The sequence below is a fragment of the Simochromis diagramma genome, unplaced genomic scaffold, assembly GCF_900408965.1.
Source record: "Simochromis diagramma unplaced genomic scaffold, fSimDia1.1 OVJJ01000159.1, whole genome shotgun sequence".
Lineage (NCBI taxonomy): Eukaryota > Metazoa > Chordata > Actinopteri > Cichliformes > Cichlidae > Simochromis > Simochromis diagramma.
This window is the reverse complement of record NW_024387197.1, coordinates 2,288,745-2,309,554: the sequence shown is the minus strand read 5'-3', so window position 1 is coordinate 2,309,554 and position 20,810 is coordinate 2,288,745. Positions and strand designations below refer to the sequence as shown.

Genomic DNA, 20,810 nt, shown 5'->3' with positions numbered 1-20,810 from the left:
GTAGGTAGAGTGGTGGCCCCATGATCGGAAGGTCGGGGGTTCGAATCCACTGAACGGCTACCCTGAGGTACCCCTGAGCAAGGTACCGTCCCTACACACTGCTCCCCTTGCTTCACTTAGTGAATGGGTTAAATGCAGAGAGGAATTTCCCCATGAAGATCAATAAAGTATACATTATTATTAATCTCTAAAGTGGATCTACTTAGCTAGCTTTACATGATTCATAAAATAATCCTTATCTATCTTAAATGGGTGAGGCTCTTTATTCATTGACAAAAAACAAGCATTTTTAAGCCACCCTCTCTTAAGCCAGCTTTCTTCTAATTGGCTGCTTCTAACAAACAGAAGGTCTAAACAGCAGGATAGTAGAGCAGAGTTGCTGTACTGAACAGCAAGAGCTGGGATTCTGAAATGACCGTATTAAGCATAACCCCCTTAATTTGACATAATTTGGATTCAGGTTTTTAAAAAAAAATGTATGAGCTGAGCAATTAAAGCAGTCTAAAGCCTGAGCAGTTGGCTCACAGGATTACTTTTACCTCGTAATCGGAAATTTTAACAACAACCATTCACATGTATATATAAATTTTCTATATAAGATCACACATTCTAAAGTATCAGCTAAAACCAGTTTCCCAGTTATACGATCTAACTTTGCATTAGTTAACTTGGAAATCAATAAAACAGGAAGCGTTCATTGACAGTTAGTAAAATGACAATCCAAATGAGAACGCCAGAGGGAGACATTGTCACGGTTGACATAGTAACTCGTTATTAGCTGGCGTGGTATTTGGTGGCAGTCTCTCCATTCGCTTATATGTAGCAACCAAGCAAACTGCGGGTTACTTTAAAAAAACAGAACAATACGAAGAAGTGGGTTTGTCGTTTTGAACGCACCCTTAAATCACGTGTTGCGTTTCCATAGTCACGTCATATGGGCTCCACCATGTTGTAGGAAACCCGCCGCTGCTCCTCACTCACTGTCAGATTAGAGTTTAATCCGAGGAGGAGGAGGAGGTGGAGGAGGATACTCTGTCAAGACGCTGTCTGCATCTCGGGAGGACTTGCGCTCTTTATGCATTCAGAATAATCGCGATTCGCGTGCTGCTGTCACTGTTTCCTTCAACGAGCGCCCCGCACACTGAAGATGAAACGCCAGTCTTCCGCTGCTGTCTTTGCCTGTCCGCCGACTTGCCAATACGTTAAGATGTTAGCTGGCTAACTAGCTGAAAAAGAGTAACTAAATCGGATTAGCTGCTAACGGCAGCCTCCCTCTGGGTAACAACCGGGTATTATTTGCTGCACTTGACAAATATAGACCATCAAGCGCTTGTCAGTGTTTGCGTTAATTGTATTTCTACGACAGTGTCAAAATTCCTACTTTGTGCTATAGTTATTCGCTATTGTTAATGTTTCTGCGAGCTAGCTACATTATTAGCTAGTCAAACCACAACAAAAGCTGGACCTCTGTCGTTTTCTAGTCTGCACAGTTCGTTAGGGAGGGCGAACATAAAAGTAGTAGTGCCTCTGAACCCCCACCCCCCCAGCCGAAAGTCAAGACGGAGGTGACGGCCAGACTTGGGTGCTAGCTGGTCCTGAGGCTAGCGGGCTGAGAAGTGTTCGAGATTTAAGCCCCGACACATTAGCGTTCAGTGGAAACATGTCAGGAAAGGATAAGGACAAGCCGGAGAAACAGTCCACAACGGAACGGCTCGTAAAAGGTGAGAGTCTCTCACAGTACCAGCGCATCATGCATGATTTGACTGGAAGCTAACGTTTGGTACAGAAAACCACCTGTAGCGTTTGAAGAAACTTTGTTTAAACACACTCGGGCTGTTGCATGACAGAGTTGCACTTAATGGTTATACCTGGTCACACAAGTCACGCTTTATAAAGCGACATATACACTAAAAGTCTCACCTTATCATCAGTACGTGCGTTAATACTAATGTGTACTATTGCAGTCTCATAAGCCTTTCAGTTTTATCAGGGGGATGCTCAGATATCTGTGGATGAACCTGAATCAGGTCAAGATCATGATTTCATAAAAGTATTATTTTCACACTTGGCCACTGGTACCTATGCCAGTGATCGCAGCTTGGCACAAATCAAAGCCGAGAAGCCGTCCTCTCCGGTCACCTTGATATTTCAAATGAATGAACTCTAAAATCATGAGGCCTTCTCTTGGGAATACCCGAGGTCTGCTCAGGTTACCAGTGGAGCTCGACAACAAGACGGATTCCTTCACGCTTACATCGTCCAGGCTCATTGGACAGACTGGGCGAACATCTGTTGTCTCCTGTATGATGGCTGAGGCATAGCAAAGTCTGAGGTAGCCCCCCAAAGAAAGAGAGTCTAACCCCACCCCTGTAACCACCACCGCTTGCTTCTTAATGCCAAAGCAGCCTCCATCGCTGTCTGCAAGGGCACTAGTAGAGTGTCCTGCCAGGGGACTGGAATGCTGAAGTGTGAGCCAGAAGGGAGAGAGTGAGTTAATTGTGGAAAGAATCTCCCCAGTGATGTTCCCAACATGGCCAGCCACATGGTGGGGAGAGAGAGAGCATCACAGTGACAGGGAAGAGAGAAAGACTGTAGATTGAAGTGAGGCTCGGTTTCTTATTAGTGCAGATTTTAAGTAACAAAAACAAAACACTGCTATGGGTTTGAGTCTACCGTCTAACCTGTGACTGTAAGAGGGCTTAACTGATAGACCTGTTGAGACTAATGCTCCTCTGGTTGTGTAAGTCAGCAGTTAAGCTCAATTAACTTCCTTTGACCTGGTATTTCGTCCCTCAGAGTCAGGTCTGACAGCTGAGCGATGCCGCAAGACCCTCAGTGAAGATGAGATTTGGCCCTTCGTAAAGATTCGTGTCACTTTTGATGCGTATCAAACTCGATTATTGCTCCGTGTTAAATCTGACCCTGCGCCTAAAATAAAATCAGACAGGCCACAGGGGCAGCGGATGCAACTACCACCCCACTTGATCGAGTGACTGAGACGGGAAATTAAAAACCCAGGCTGTGCCTGTTTAGCTCGTGAAGGGTAATGCATTCACTGATAATTAGAGCAATCTGAAGTGGACTTGACAATTCATGCAGCCACAGTGCACTCCATTCATCTCTGCCCAGCCGCATCTTTGTAATTCAATCCTCCCCCATTGTGTGGATTTTGAAACAATAGCGAACATATTCGAGACGCCGGCTCATATCACTGTCCAAAACATTATCCTCAGTGGGCAGGATGGCAGATAGTCGCGTCTTTGTTTCTTGAGTCGTTTGTTGTCCTGCCAGGCTGTGGGTGTTGATGCGGTGCAGTAGTGGCCCTGCGTCTGTGTGTGTGTAGTTTTGAAGAGTTCATCAAACATTAATGCTAATTAGGCCAGGCAGCCTCTAATAAGAAGCCACTCTCAGGGCGGTGGCAGCTTAATGTTATATTATTAGCTTATTATTTTTAACAAAACATTTTTCTTCACTGGGTAAATGAGCGGGCTGCTTCGCTTCCCCCCCCCCCCTCACCACGAAGTGGAGAGTGTAAGTGTGTGTGTGTGTGTGTGTGTTAGCGTGTGTGTGTTTACTGGCAGCCAGAGGTTCATTTGTATCTGTGTTTGAACAGACAGCTCCAGTCTTGATCGTGCAGGCAAATCAACCCCAGAATATATTATTACTGCTATTATTATCATTACTGGAGGACAGCAGGCTCTTTCCTGTTGAGCTGCATGGCTTTTTCACTCCACTGGCACTGAGAAAAGTTATTGTCCAGCATGTGAGGGGAATGGGGGGGGGGGTTACCAGCTAGCCTCCAGGCAATTGCTTGTAAATGTGGTCAGCGCTGCTATTGCCTGAAATGTTTAACAGTCAGGTTATGTCATGTGCACAACACAGCCCATTCTGTATTTTAATAATTTTTTTTTTCTTAAACAGGGCCGGCTTTGTCCGTACAGGAACCTTCTTCCAGTGTGACAAAGCTTTTAAGTAAACAGCCCCTGAATCTCGAAGCCCTTGCTAATAGAGGCTTTACCTAATCTGTTCTTAAGGCTCGTACCTCAGCTTACAGCTCTCTTTGCGGCCGTGCCTCGTATGCTTGGGAGCACTTACTGTTTATTTATACCACACTAGCCAGTGCATGACAGCTTGTCCTCAACACAGGCTAGTCAAGTCGGAGCTTTTCCACTACAGGCCAGGCAGTAGTCTGTCGCCCAAATAACATCTTGTGACTTATTCCCTTGCTTTATTGCACCAGCAATAAAAACACGGCACTTATTTCCTTGTGGGGAAAAAAAACAAAACAATCTGCAGATCTGCCTCTAAACTCTTAGTCTAGACTCATGGCATGAGCCTGAGTGACAAATACATTTGGCAACCCCAGGCACCACATCACTGATTAGTAAAAACACTCACACTTAAGTCTGAATCCCTTTTTTTTTTCTCTCCTCAGCTTGCAGTTTGATTTACTGTGTGTAGGTGTGACAGTATTCTCAGAATTCCTCTCTCTCTCCTTTCTGTGATCATTGCCGCCTGCACCACTTAGCCGATACCGGTGTTTGTCTCCTTCCACGATTCCTGTGAGGGATGGGTTTAAAAGAAGGGTCATGTCATCAGCACGATCCCAGATCGGCTCACCTCTTTTTGCATGCCATACAGACGGTGGCTTTACACCATAATTAATTGGTGGCATAATGCATTTGTGTTCGCTTGGTCTGTTGTTGGGTGTACCAGGCATAATCCGTTTTACCTCTCAGACCCAGGCAGTGAGAGCTTGGATCTCCCTCTACTATTGTTTTGAGCTAGCACAGATTAGTCGGCAGCTATTTGCTCCTACAGCTTTATGAACCCATGATGCCAGTGTTGGAGCACTAATCTACACCGTGGACACTGTTTTAAAACAGTTATGCAATTTTGATATAATTCCCTGCATTATAGTCTCTTGTCAGAGAGCTAGATTAAATATTGCTTCCGTGATTACTAAAACGTGTTGTTTTCCATACACTGTAAGCTAATGCCCCAACTGCATTGCTGTCACACTGCCTCTGTGATACATTTTCCAGGTTTACTTGTTACTCACTTAATTGTGTTTTGATCGTGATGCTTTCAGGTCTCAGCCTCAAAAGCACTGACCTTTAGTGATGATGGTAAAAGGATTGTGTAGGTGGTGTGGAGCAGCTTATGGGGGGAGGGAGGGTGCGGCTGGGGGGGGGGGTTAAGTGAGGTGCAGGGCTTCTTGTTGTTTGTCTCTTACATGGAGTCATCATGTAGGTGTATGCGTCGCTGCTTCTGTGCAAGTAACTTCGTCTTGGCTCAGTCAAGGAAAATGTCACACCTCATGATTTCAGCTGAAGTGAATGCAGGCTGAGATCCATAATGTTTTTGGGTTTTTTTTCTTTACTGCTTTTTTCTTTTGTGTTACTTCTGGGGTAATCTGTCCTTATGTATCAATACTACTTCTAAATTAACATTTTGATCCAAGGGTGGACTGCTGGGACCACACAGTCTTATTCTTCTGATGCCTTCTTCCTTTTCAAAGGGAGGTTTTCCTCCCCGCTGTCACAAAGTACTAATCAGGGTAGCGTTATTGTATTTGTTTCTATATTATTGAAATGGTGAAAACTCTAATAAAACTGCTATGAAACTACATCAACAGAACTAACGCACACCAGCTGTTTGATACGCTGCCCATCTGATCAGTCCCACACCTCCAGACTCACAAACAGCTTCTTCCCCTGGGCCATTCGGACTGTTAAAAAACACTGCCCCCCACACCCCACCCTGCCCACTCACCAGTAACTCTCATCACTCAGGCCGCTCACACACGGACTCTATTGAGATCAAGTCTGCTCTTTTCACTTTGCAACTTGTTCTCTAATGTGTGTCTTTCTATTGTTTTTGTATATATTGCTCTTGTTTATCCATATTTCTCCTGTTTGTTATTTAGTCATACTTGGTCATAGTTATATTCTATTCTGGCATAGTTAGTTTGGTGCACCCACAATTTTGTTGTACATGTACAATTACAATAAAGGGCTATTCTATTCTATTCTCTTCTATTCTATTGTAATTAATTGAATGCAATAATGAACATTGAGAGTATTTTTGGTGATTTGCAAATATAGTAAATAAGTCCTATGATTTCTTTTTTCTCCAAGCCGTCTCCTTTTTTTCTCTCCATATAAAAATAAGATTGAATCATAATCTGCGGCTGCTCACAAATGGTGAAAATCAGTTTATCCTTAATTGGTGATGGTGGTTTCTTCTGGAGAATCAGGCCTTCAGACTTTGCATCATGCTGGAGTTTTTCTTTGGAAAAGAAAAACTTAGAGATTAAAAACCAAAAAAGGGAAAAATGATTTTTGACTGGAATCTTGATCATTACCAAGAAATCCAAACAAACTTCTTATCATGATCTATTTCCACTTCACTTGATTTTCTGGACAATCTTTGAATATTGCAACATTACTACCAGACTAGTATGTCTGAAGTGGACATTAACAGCTCTGTGCTGGTGCTGTAGTGGAACCAGATTACACCATTACAGATTGCTTTGTTTCACACTGGTTACGCCCTTAATGCTAATTAATGCGCACTATCAGTGTAAAAATTCCACAAATGCATTTCATCTTAAGGATGCAGTGATTTTTTTTTTGATGTTTAGACGAACACATTTTCAGATTTTTAGATGAACTGGGCCAATAATCTTAATGCAGCAATTTTGGCAGCATTCGTTATATAAACACGAATGAATATGTTGCCAGCAACTTAGTTACTGTCGATGCCCTTATAAGCTTGACTTTGACAGCTTTTTAGCTTTTTATCATAATTCAGGAGGAAACCCCACATCCCGTGACAATATCGAGATTTGGTCCCACCCCTACCATGGAAGGTTTTTCTCGAATGATCGAGGATTTGTTGATGTTTATTGGTGAACCATAATGATGTCATCTTGGATGGCTAAGAACAAGCAAATATAATAATTGATAAATAATGAGCATCATCATGCTTGCATTTTTCTAAATTGTCTGAGTCATGAATCCAGGCAGAAGTTTGAATTTTGGCACAGATAGTCTCACTCCCCTGTGACGGCATTGCTCCCCTTCAGTTGTCATGCAGCTGCCAACCTAAGCTCAAATATGACTATCATAATGATTTTTTTGTTTTTGTTAATCAACAGCTGTGCCATACCCTCCACAACATAAGCTGACTATAAAAGAGCTGTATGAAGATGGCAAGCCCAATGCTGAGCTGCTACGCAACCACCTCGTCAAGGAGGGCCGCGTGGAAGAGGACGTGGCTCTCAAGATCATCAATGACGGCGCCAACATCCTCCGTCAAGAGAAGTGCATGCTGGAGGTGGAGGCACCTATTACAGGTGAGATGCTCGATATTAGGAGCTTAAGGAGGACTGTGTCATGTATTTAGTGAATTTGGAAATCATTATTTAAGTATTACTTGCATATTTTTTCAGATCTGTTTCCAGGATAATCTAACAAAAATGCAGGTTACCCTTGAGCTGGAGGTCTACTGTTCGGACTCTCGATAATATTGCCCACCCACATGTGCTGTACCCTACACTAGATCCATTTAAGAAATTGTGCTGCTCCTCTGTAACTGACTTTTAACTTTGACATACAGTAAAGAGCACAGTTCAACAGAGTGTCACTGTCAAGTAGTGTAAAGCAGGTGGATGTAGAATAAACAAGCTATTTGAAGACATCTGAGCAGATGTTTAAAGTCTGCTTCGGTGATGCTTCAGCATTATTCCACTGCAGGCTTGTTTATGTTCTATGGCTGACGCCTCACTCTTTCACCAGATCAGAGGGCCTCGCAGGCTGTCAGTCAGGCTTTGAAAAGTGTCAGCTCCTTAGCTGACCTTTGCATACTCTGTTTTGTTTTTCAACCTCAGGAAGCAAAACCCTGTTAAAACTACTAAAGCTAAACTCTGGGGGAGGGGATGACAAGCATGATAAATATGGCTTTGCACGTTTATGTGATTGATTAGAATAGCTCATTCAGCTCATATAGTTTGTATAGCTGAGTAGTCCTAGGTAAAGAGATATGAGAAGTATTGCTTGGTCAGTTGTTCTTTAAATACACAGGAAGTATTTGTACAAAGTCCTGGCTGTGCTACTGTTTCGTTCTCATTGAACCCACAGATAAGTGTCTTTCATTTGCTGCATAATTCAGAAGTAGTGACTTCAGTGACAGTGAATAATAAAAAAAAATTTCAACTTAAAAAGAATTCACCCTCCACCTCTACAATGGTTGAAAAGGTTAGAAAGGTACTGCCACAGTCTGTATTGTTATGATAAAGGAAGTGACTTTTATCTGCTCCCTTGTCACAAGTGGTCACTACAGCAGGTAGCTCCACATGCTTGTTTTGAGTTTTACCTCAGATGCCTTTTCTGACGCAACCCCAAAGGGCCTTGTGTGTCCAGCTGGAGTTGAACCAGCGACCTTTTGCGTGCCAAGCAAACATCAGCATTTACAACTTAGCTTAAAATTTAGCGTGCAGTATACTCAATCTTTAATAATCTGTTGCAGTGTCTATAACCCTTCTATGTATATATTTCCATTCATTGAGGGGATTCTACGGCTTTGTCAAGTCACAGTATAGCTTACGCACTGGTCACTGCTCTGAAACTGTGAGAGCAGCACAGCTGAGTAACCATCTATCTGTATGCTTAAGTATGCACTCACCTCATCTAAAAGGTGCGTGTCTGTACTCAGGGAAAAGCACAGCTTTAGTAACTGGAAATGAAGCGAACGTAGGTTTTTATTTTTCCAGCTTCTCGCCCCTGTGCCGTCTGGATTATTTATAGTCCTACAATAATATGAAATAGATGGAAAGACCGACCTGCTTGCAGGCATGCATATTTGAAACAACATTAAACCATCCTGCACGTCAGAAGTCGTGATGTCACATTAGCCTGGTTTGAGCCCACTGGTAACCTTAGTTTCACCGTCCGCTATTGACCTAAGTTGACCTGGTTCCAGGTTCCACGTGGATATCTACATGCTTTCACACCTGTGACCACACAGACTACCAAGCATGCATCCTATAGTCACACTAGATAAGGAATAAAAAGAAAACCCATTGGCTGGTGTCATAAAAGGAGAGTGCAGTGACCCTTCTCAGCTTCAGAGTGAAGCAATACCTACTTTATCTGAGTGATCGCCTTCTCCCTGTGATTCTATTTCTATGGAATGCATGTTTTCCAGGATTACAGGTCACAGATATACTATCACTGATCATAGCAGAGTTTTCATCAGAAGAGTTGTTAAGCCTGGTGGGTGCAGCAGTGGCAGCCTGCCAGAAGTATACTGGTGAAAAGCCACAAGGAGTCAGTAAATGGTTTAAAGTAGATGTGGGCCACATCGTCTGGTCCCAAACACGTAAAGGTCATTTTTGACTTTTCTGTCCACCATCATCATCAAAACAACAAGTAGGATAAAATCTTTTAGGAGAACTATTTGAACTATTTGTATTTATGGCCATTACTTGCATAAGAGCAGCATCTATATCCAGAATAAGTAATATGGCTATAATATGTAACTGAGAAATTAAGAGCAACGTGTTTGTCTGTCTTTGGCAGTATGTGGAGATGTACACGGACAGTTCTTTGACCTTATGAAGTTGTTTGAAGTCGGAGGTTCACCGAGTAACACGCGCTATCTTTTCCTTGGTGACTACGTAGATCGAGGGTACTTCAGTATTGAGGTGAGTAGTTGTGTTAGTATATTTGAGTCATTTTTATTTTTACTTTAATAATAATGAAACATTTATTTCCTCTTTTGAATATTTTTCACTCTGGTATCAGTAAACACTGTATGAACATGCTGTATAGATTTGGTTCACAGATAACGCTTTAAAATTATCTGCAGTTATCTTGGAGTGTGTCAGTGTTAAAAGGTTATTTCTTTATCTTCCAAATTTTTATATTTTCATGTTTTTTTGCATTTAAATGTTTCAGTTTTAAGGATTAAGAAGTCCTTTGCAATAACAAAAAAATAGCAATTTGAAAGCATTTAGCTTAAGTAGCACTTTGAGATTTAATTTATGAATTTAAAGAAATAATCAGACTTATAACAATGTTCTTTTTTTTTTTTTTTTTTTTTTTTTTGTAGTTTTAGAAGGGTTATTCCTCATTTTTCTGACTGATTTCAGATCTGGCGACTTTGAGTAAAGCGTCTCAGCTGGGCTGTTAATAAATGCTAGGCAGGCTCATTCTTTTGTAGGAAATAACTGGATTGGGAAAAAATGCTAATGTAATCAGTCACTATTGTTTATCTAACAGTGTGATATGTTTTGATGTATTCTAACTGTATGTCTTGTATGTTTAAGAAAAAAAGCTGTCTTTATATCCAATTTGGATACAAGTGTTACTGTCAGAAAGTCAAATCTAGTTTAGTTATGTTTTGGTGGCTTCTTATACTGCTGCTTGTATTCTAAGTGTATATGATGTTGTAGTAAGACCACTGGCTGCAAGTCACATTGAAAGGGCTGGAGCTGATGTAATGAAAAGCATTTGGACTTGAGCGTGTTTCAGTCCCACTTTGATTCAGATGGTTGCTCATGGTGAGAAAGGCTGCTAAAATGTGAGTACTACTGCAGTGCTCCTTGACCAAATGGGTTTTTGTGCCCTAACTTTTATTTCAGTGACACCTCCAAAGGGCACACTTTTCTACATGCTGATTAGAACAGTTAAAAATAAGACAGAGGAGTGGAGCAGAAAGCTGCAGTGCGACTCTCAAGATCTCTGGCTGGAGGGCTGTGCCTGTAGTGCGTTTGAATTTATTGCAGTTATAATGGTGAGCTGGTTTACAGTAAAACATAAATCACACATTTGGAATGGTTTGTGTACATTACAAAAAAACAAGCATTTATTTATGTGTTGGTCCCAAGGAGCCAGACTTTCTTGTAGCCTTTAAATTTGTCATGAGCAATCGTTCTCCAGGCTCTCTGAAGGTCTTTAAAAGTGTTTTTTTTAAGACAGTGGCTGATTTTTCGCTTATTTTCAGTCCAGTTGTTGAATCTGACCATTTTCAGGGGAACGTGTGAGGGTTTTTTTTTTTTTGTTTTGAAGCCACTAAACAGTGGCATATGAATCAAGCATAAGAAAAGCATCTAACTGAGGGGATGACTCAGTGTTATGTCTACACATAAGAGACAATTTATCACTGAACCAGTTTTAAGCTGTGTTTTTAGGCACTTTGTTGCTAGCAGCCTGTCACAAAATCTCATTTGTTTCAATTTTGTAAGCTGAATATAAGAAGCTAAAGAGTATTAAGGTTGTTCTGGTGGAACCTGGTGAGCAAGCAATTGCATAAAAGCTACTAGGTCTTAAGTTTAATATATATTTTAAAAAATGCAAATGATTCCACTTTGGCAGGCGAGAAATAGCATTTTTACACCAAAAGGTGATTCCAAAAGAGCCTGAAACCTGGCAGGTGTCATCGTGTTGTGCATTTGAGGGAACTAGACACATGGAGTAGGGCTGGGCCATATCATACTGTTCACGGTAATACCGGTATAATGTTAGGCAACTATAAGAAAATAAAATATCGCAATAGAATATGGGTAAAACGTGCATGCGCAGTGCCTTTGTTTTCATACGCACATGGCAGAAAAAGCATGGGGGCGACGGAGAATGAGAAGGGTGAAGGCGGATCGTTGAATGAAACAGATTAATCAGAATTGGTTTGTAAAAATGGTGCAATGTCAGTGGTGTGGAACTGGTTTGGCACAACTTTTGGTAGAGCATGCACGCGGGCCGTTGTTATTACAGTGTTTTTCGGAAAATAAGTCGCTCTTAAAATCCTTTGATTTTCTGAAAAATTGACAGTGCCCCTTATAATCCGGTGCGCCTTATGTATGAATTCTGGTTGTGCTTACTGACCTCGAACCATAAAAAAACAGCTGCTTGTTTAAGTGAAAATACATTGATGGGTTTTTTTGCACTAATAAAGTTGCGGAGTTTTAAAGTATTTTGTCTCACATCAATTATCAATTATCGTCAGTTATATCGTTATCATAAATTTTTTAATATAGATTTTGATAAATATTTTTGGCCATATTGCCCTGCCCTAACATGGAGAATGAAATAAGAAGGGGCAGACCTAAAACTATCTATAGCAGATGAACAGCTGATCTGAGAGATGCATGTGGCCCTTCAATTGGTCCATCTACTGTTTACTGAAGCCTCATTAGAAATGGTCTCAGTGGAAGAATGTATGTGAGGAAGAAATTCTTAAGGAAAATGTGGAGAAAAGGCTGAGGTATGCCACAAGAACTGAATTAATCTTGTCAGAATTGACGGAAACGGCTTCTTTCTTTGAGCATGTCAGTGATCCCAGTGATCCTTTTACAGCACTGTCCTTGCTGTAAAAGCATAAAACACACTGTCAGTCATGGATTGGCCTCCCCAGACCTTGACATTATTAAAACAGCGTGAAAATTTGACAGAAAACAAAACAAAAGGCAGACAGCGTCCAAAGAAGAGCTTTGAATGTCCTTTTTGTACATATTCCATTTGTCTTATATGCTATATTTCCACGTATGTTTGCACATATTTCTGTGAATTGTATTGCTGTTTGCCATTTTCCTAGCACATTATTAAGAAACGAGGGGTGACTCAAGACTTTTGCACAATATTGTATGTCAGCACTCATGCTGGTAACAAAAACTAGGGAGAAATTATGCCAGATGGCAGTGAAATAGCCTTGAAAGCCAGATTTGTAAAAAAAACAAATAAATAAAAAATGGATACCTTGTGGGAGTAGTGTGAATTTCAAGCTTCACTGTTACTTACTCAGACTCAGTATGAGTTAGTGTATTAACAGTGGGTTCCTTGTAGCACACATTTCAGATTGTTCCTGTAAGTACTTTTCTTGGTCTGAATTAAGCACCCTGTGGAGCACGAGTCCTCGTAGAGCATCTAAAGTATTGATGTTTTAAATATAAATAACATTTTGACATTTCAGTTGTTGACGACTTCTATCCTTAGCCCCAGACCTGCTAGGACCGGCTTTTGGAGTCTAAGTTTCCTCCTTCTTCCCGGCGTCTTGTATATTTGACAACTTAAGAACATAGTAATTGTAAAAGTTATGTTATATAACAGAAAAGAGCCTAGAAATAGTGACTGTTTGGGGCCCAAAGTTGGTCCATAAGTGCTTGAAGGGAGCCTTTCAGACATCGCTGCACCTTTTGATAGTAGATACATGAAGGATATGAGTGGGGTTTTTTTGTTTTTCCTAAAGGGCGTGTGCAGTCCTGATTCATGTCTTCAAGTATTTTGAATATTTTTGGAGAAAAAGCAGAAAATGAAAGCTATGTAAGAGTCAACTAGGACGTATGCTAACATTTTGAGCCTCCTCTGGGGTCTTTTGATGGCCCTGGGTTATTGCCTGAGGTGGGTGAAATGTCACAGATGAAAAAAGGGCAGAGAAGTAGCAAAGGGAATGAAAGGCTCTTGATGATGAAGATAGATTTGTTTTTACTAAAGACGCTTATATTTTTTTTCACCACATACTTTTCTAGAAACAGTGGCATCTCTTAAGAATCAGCTTGATTTGTTTGGGTACGCTTCTTGTGGTTCTAAAACTCCACAACCTACTGTGGCTGGCTGGGGTCACAAAGTAGTCCACAACTAACATGCAGCAACAAAAGTAATGGGATACACACATAATATGCAGCCAGGCAATTATTAGGATATAATTAAAAATGCTGCTGAGGGGAAACCAATCCAATAAACTGCCAGGATAGTTTTTTTTTGTTTTTTTTTTTTTTTTTTTTTTAACAGTACCAGACACTGGATTAGCTTTGGAGCACACATACAGGAATAGCACAATTTGGTTTTTGTTATTGTTTGCTGTATTTTTATATACTGTTTCGATGATGATGCTCATGAGCACATGAGCAAAAGATTAAATGTAGTCAGTGTATGTACAAGTAATCTGTGTGAGCTGAAAACTCAGGCTTCAGACTGCTCTGAATGCTCAGTTTCAGGCAGTGTTTGTAATCTTGGCTCTATGTCCATGAGGGACACTATCACTATTATGGTCATCCCAGGCACACAACTCGGAAGCGCCACCCATCTGCTGTTCAAGCTTTCTGTTTATAAGTGACAGCCAATCAAAAGAAAGCTGGGTTAAAGTTAGAAGAAGAGGGACAGCGGAAGAACTAGGGGGCTTCACCAAGGATGAGATAAACAAGTGTTATTTTAGACTGGGAATCATACAAAGCTAGTAGTAGAAGCTTTGCATCGAGTTGAATTCAAAGATAAAAGATGGACACAGTTGCTGTGAACTCACCAGTTTGGACTCTGATCCATATGGTCCAAATAAGACAGTTGCCAAAACCATTTTTTCTTATATACAAGACTGAAAATATGCTTTTAAATTGTCTGTTTATGTATATTAAGTCTATGAAAATTCACTTGATTTTTACAGACAGCCTCAAAGGGTCAGTAGAGAAATTGCAGTTTCTGTTAGTTGATGGGTTCATTTTTTTTTTTAATCCCAGAAGTTGTCCCTTTTGTTAGAAAAAATTGAGTTGAGCAACTTCGTAATTGCATTTTTCTTAATTCGTCTAGAGCTAAAACAGTGGATCAGTCAGTCATTCTAAGGTAAAACAGTTTTTTTTCTTTTTTAATAAATTAATAATTTAAGTGAATTTAAAAAAAAAAAAAAAAACTTCCAATTTCACCTTCTAAATTCTGATGATTTTTCTCAAAAATTTGAGATTAGATGGTCTGGTTTTTTTTCTCTTAAAGACTTTTGATTGAGGTAGATTATTACAAATATAAAATAATCATTAATTGGCAGCTATTGATTTGTTAAAATAGTGATTAAGATCTCTGAAATGTGTCATTGTTTCTACACATGAGAGGAAGCAGCCTAAAGTCACCATGAAACGGCACTGAAGTGTAAAATCTATAGATTTGCAGCCATTTGATCTCACTAGCAGGGTGTTTTTTTTAGGCCACTTCAGTAATGCATAAGGCAGATATAGGAAAATGGATATCAGGATGTGGTTACCTAGGTAACATAAAGAGTCACTGCAGCCTCTTGAAGCAGTGCGTTACCACTGCAGGCCAGCAATTTGCCAAAGTCTAAATTCAGTGTGTGTGCACAACCTGTTTTATTCTGTGTATTTCTTTATTCACTTAGTGAATTCTCTTTGATCCAAGCAAGTGTTTCTTTGGACAAACCGTCCAAGCCCCAGCTCCACCCCTACATAAACCAGGCACAGGCTGAAGAGAGTGTGTGTGTGTGTGTGTGTGTGTGTGTGTGTGTGTGTGTGTGTGTGTGTGTGTGTGTGTGTGTGTGTGTGTGTGTGTGTGTGTGTGTGTGTGTGTGTGTGTGTGTGTGTGTGTGTGTGTGTGTGTGTGTGTGTGTGTGTGTGTGTGTGTGTGTGTGTGTGTGTGTGTGGGAGATGAGGTGAAGGTAGCCAGTGTTCATGTCTGCCACACAAAGCTCCATGCCCCTTTCTTTGTCTTCTTTCCCACACTCGTGAGTAGCTGGCTGAAAGAGTGCAGAGAGCTCTCATTAAAACCCATGTCAGCTTCAAGCCACTCAGAGCCATGTCCTTTCCTACGCCTCCGCACATAAGAGAGAGCAAGTCACACCGACAGCCCCCTCAACACATTTACCTGCACTTCACAGTCTGATATTCCTCTCAGTGATCAATGTGTATAAGATGAGATGGGTACACCCACCACCACCACCTTATTTTGACATTGCGTGAACACACACCTGCAGGCTCTGGTTACCTTGGCATCTCGTTGCATCGACTTAATAGCGGGCCATGGTTTGCACATGTTAAAAAAGCATGTTGAGAGTGTCAAGTGGCAGCTATTGAACAGTGCATGAACTGAAGAGAAAGCATGTTTGGATTTGGATTGTAAATGCTGTTCTGTTCTTTTAAAATTAGAACCAGTAATGTAGTCACACGAAACCCATCCCACTACATATAATATTTGGTTAGCAAAGGGAAAAAACAAACTGTTGTTTGGCGTATGATGGTTAATGTGTGTTTGGAGCTTCATGTGGCAGAAAGCAAATAGCAGTTGTAGCAGTTGCTACAGGACAGGAATTTAACTGCAAAATGACATAAGCACTCATACCTTACTTTTATATAGGAATATAACCAGATGGCAACCAGTCTGTTTGAGCCTCACGTTGCAGTGAGACACATCATGTTTATAAATTAAGCAGCAGTTATTTGGAAACCTTCACCAATCTGTCTGAGAGTGTTTGTAGTTAGTCTGTGATTGTTTGCAGACAGGTTGTCTCCCACCATGCGGCCTGTGCAACTACCTTGTGATCAAAAGTGATCAAAGGTTGAGAGTGCACATTCATTTTAAGAGCAGGGATGGATGGAGTGATAGATAATTGCCTGAGTAATTATTCCAACATTTGCTGTTTCTAGCGTTTCTAATATGAGTATGCTTCACTAAACATTATTGTTCAGTATGGAGGGGTATACGGGTTGTCTATCATTAAAGGAGATGCACACATTCTAAGGGTCTAAGGGAACTAAAAATATGATGTATCTTGCTGCAAGAACATAATAAGGGCATCTCTCACCCTGAGTCCACCTGGAGGCCTTCCATCGTCTTGGACTGCAGCTGGCAAAGTAGTCCTTGTTCTGTTCTGTAACCAATCTGTAAGTGAGGTTGGCTTAGGACATGAACCAGCTCTCTTCAGCTACCCGCTGTTTCTGCTTAGAGTCAGCCTGCATCTTGCAGCAGATCTCCAGAGCAGAAGGAGTACCATTGCCAGCTGCAGTCCAAGGCAGTGGCGTTGAAGTCCTTCCATGGGACATGAGTCCATTGGCTAGTTGGGGCTTGTATGCATGTTCTCCCTTTGGCTGTGTGAATTCCCTCTGGGTACTCTGGTTTCCTCCCACCGTGCAAAGGCACACAGGTCAGGTTAATTGGTAATTCTAAATTAGTCATAGGTGTAACTGTGAGTCTGAATGGTTGTCTATTACTTAGTGTTAATACTATGATAGATCTTTCCAGGATGTACCCCGCCTCTCACCTTATGTCACCTGGGATACTCCCTTCCCATGATCCTGAACTGGATAATTGATTAAGGCCGGGTGGCCAGCCAAAATAAAGTCTCTGTGCGATAAGTACCGGTAATGTCTCCTTTGTATCTCCGGTGGCTCTAAAATATGAAAATGTTAATAGTAGCAACATTTTGGAACACTGTTTTTCAATAGTAACAATGTTTCAATACTCACACAATGTGAATTGTGTTGGAAAGCGGGGCCTTTTGCTGCCTTTGAGAGGGTCATCTGGGATGCTAATACGCTTGTTGTAAAAATGTCAACATATTCAAGAGATGATTAAATCTAGTTCATATGTAGAGAGAGACATTTAATTAACATAAATATTGTTTTGCTTTTTATATAGTGTGAAATTAACCAAAAATCAGTTCCTGGGACTTTACATAGTAAGGTCCATACCTTAAAACCTTTGAAAGAGCAGCTCAACAGTTCCCCCTCGAACAGCTCTTGATGACAGTGGTGAGGGAAGCCTGTGTGTGGAGAACACTGAATATATTTGAATAGAATTATGAGCACACGTCTCTGACCTTTCTCACATTTCTCTCTTGCCGTCTCTCCTCTCAGTGCGTTCTCTACCTCTGGTCTCTCAAGATCAACCACCCCACCACACTCTTCCTGCTGCGTGGGAACCACGAGTGCCGGCACCTCACCGAGTATTTCACCTTCAAACAGGAATGTAAGTGTGCTGCTTTTCTCAGCCGTATGAAGACCAGCCCAGGGGGCTCATATGCTCTCTGTACCACTTTAAATTGACCTGTATTAGTCAGCTCTCAGATTTCACACATAGCCCAGATATAATGGTGCAGTCTGGTGCTAATAGTGTGAGTGCAGGATTGCTGTCGCAGGTATTTCCTTAGTCCCATTGATAGTTCTTTTCACTTTCAAGTACCGCAGACACAAATGAGGAATTGAAAACACAGTGCTGGGAAACATAGCTATGTTAAGTCAGACTTCATGCCAGAGAAGTGGAGTGTTTTCTCTATTCCCCTTTAGTAAAATGACTAGCGCCCCGTAAGTAGGACACATTTGTCACAAACACGTTGAATTGGGAAGTCCCATCACAACATGCAACAGTTCATCTGCGAGTCTCCAGCGAGGAGATGAAGCCTTTGTCCCGTTTGTCTTGCCGACAGCAAACTGCCGAAGCATGGAGAGCAGCGAGGCATGCTGTTGATGCTATTTAGACAGTTACACTCACACTTTGATTTCAGTCAGTGACAGCTGCACGCGCGCGTGTGTGTGTGTGTGTGTGTGTGTGTGTGTGTGCAGAGCAGGTGTGGAGGTATTAGCATGCAAACTCAGAAAGCAGTCGGCAAAGAATGTCTTGCCAGTTGCAAATAGATTTCACTCACTACATCCCTGCTCACACCCACCCACATGCCACCTCATCTGTACACACAAACACACACACACAGTTTGCCACCTGTTCGGTTGGGGCAAGCTTATTGATCGGAAAAGCTTGTTGATCGATAATCAGTTCAACACTAACAAATTTAATCAGAGGATTAGGGATTGTTGTAGTAATTGATTGCAGCTGCGATCACACTTCTCTCGTAGCCTTGTCTTGTAGTACACACAGGAAAGGTTTGTAGAAGTAGTAAAATGTGGCAATCCAAGTCAGTGTGGCCTCACACGATGTTTTAACCCATGTTGCCTTACTGTTTTAAGTGGTGCATTAATGATATTAGAACGTTTTGTTTTTTCAGATTAAACAGTCAAGAGTGGGGATTATTTTACAACTTATTTTATGATTGATCCTCACAGTGTACAACTCGGAGTTATGACGTGGGCAGAATATTGGCTACTGCATTAAGGCTCTGTTGACCATGTTGTTATCCTTGCATCTATTCCTGCGATTCCTCCACATCCCACAGCTATTCTCATGAATGATAGGCGTCGCCACTATACCTCCACATCAGCACTCACAAAAAAGGGGTCGAAACCTCCCTCTGTGTAATCTTTTACACAATAAGACAAGTAACAGACATAGAGACTTGCACAAGCGGCAGAAACAGCGGCTTGCTACAATGGATTTGACGGCAACTTTGTTGTGCGGTAGATATAATGCAGCTCATAGCCTCATGAGCAAGCGCGATACAATGACGACCTGTTTTATTTAATGAATGCATTATCTTTGTTCTCATCAATAAACAGTTTTAGCATAGTTTATTATCACCAAGCACACTCATCTTATCTGTTATGGTCTACAGCCCCATGACGTCGTTTCTGGGAAGACATGGGTTAGTGTGCGGAGTCCAGAGTTAATGCCGTCTTATGAATCTAGGTTAACTCTTTACTTTAGCTAACTGCAGAAATAGCATTTTCCTGTTCTCATCCCATGAGTAGTGTTTCATTGTTATTCCAACTAAGCATTAAAGATGTTCATTTACTAAAACATTTTCACAGAGTAAAGAACTTAAATTTCCAAGCTCAAAGCTCCACACTCCCCTTTATGACCTTAAAGTAGCACTGTCTTCAAACTGGCACTCGCATTGTACTGTCCTGGCTGCTTCTCCTCTATAAGGCATGGACTTCCTCCTGACCTAATCTGACCCTTTCATTCTTCTGCAAGTGGCGCTGTAGAAGCTGTCTGGAAACAATCACCACTGGCACAGTTGGCAGGGCAGCTCTGCTAGCCGCTCATAACACATCTACCAAACCTTTGCTGTAGTGAGCAAATTCAACAGACTTTTTGCCATTTTTGGCAGTAATTATGACCTCAGACTGAATCCCAATCTTTATTTTTACTGCAGGTAAAATTAAATACTCTGAACGGGTGTTATGACGCCTGTATGGAGGCCTTTGACTGCCTGCCCCTCGCTGCCCTACTCAACCAGCAGTTCCTGTGTGTACATGGCGGACTCTCACCAGAAATCAACTGCCTAGATGACATAGAAAAGTAAGTGATCGACCGCTGGCTTGTGACATTATCAAGATCTGCCTTTCAAGTTAATCTCTTATATGTTCCAAGAATATGTGTTAAAGTGTCAGCTCTAATCGCAGATCATTCACTCCGTCATGCCTCATTACACGGGATTCTAGCTTTGATGTACAGCCTGTTCCACTGTTGGCAGGTTGAAATCCAGAATGGGCATTTCCTGTCTGTGCCATGGATGCCCTGGTCAAACTGAGGCAGGACAACCAATATGGCTGTTATTGAAAACAAAAGTTTTACAATAAAGTGCACATTTAACAGCACCAGAGGGTGACATGAAAACACAGTAACATCTAAATTAAGTCATCAACTTAGTTTACTATATTTAGAACGAAGGCAGGTGGCACGGTGGTTAGCACTGTTTGCCGCACAGCAAGAAGGTCCTGAGTTCAATTCCACCATCAGGCCGGGAGCTTTCTGTGTGGAGTTGCATGTTCTCCCTGTGTTTGCGTGGGTTTCCTCGGGTACTCCGGCTTCCTCCCACCGTCCAAAGACATGCAGCTTGGGGATAGGTTAATTAGATAATTGGAATAAATTGCCACTAGATGTGAATGTGCGAGTGAATGTGTGTGCGAATGGTTGTCTGTCCCTGTGTGTGTTGGCCCTGCGACAGACTGGCGACCTGTCCAGGGTGTACCCCGCCTCTCGCTCCTATGACAGCTGGGGATAGGCTCCTGCGACCCTGAAAAGGATAAGCGGAAGCGAATGGATTGGATGGATAGAACGAAGGCAGGCTTAAACTGGCTCACTTTTAGCTTGGAGCTAAGTTGATCTCTATTACAGTCTGTTAGAGATGGACAGTTAAAAGCT

At 41.6% G+C, this 20,810-nt stretch overlaps 1 pseudogene; it reads left to right on the top strand.

Moving 5' to 3' along the window:
* The first annotated feature begins 154 nt into the window (after positions 1-154).
* On the top strand, positions 155-20,341 carry LOC120745328 (annotated as a pseudogene).
* Positions 20,342-20,810: the final 469 nt, after the last annotated feature.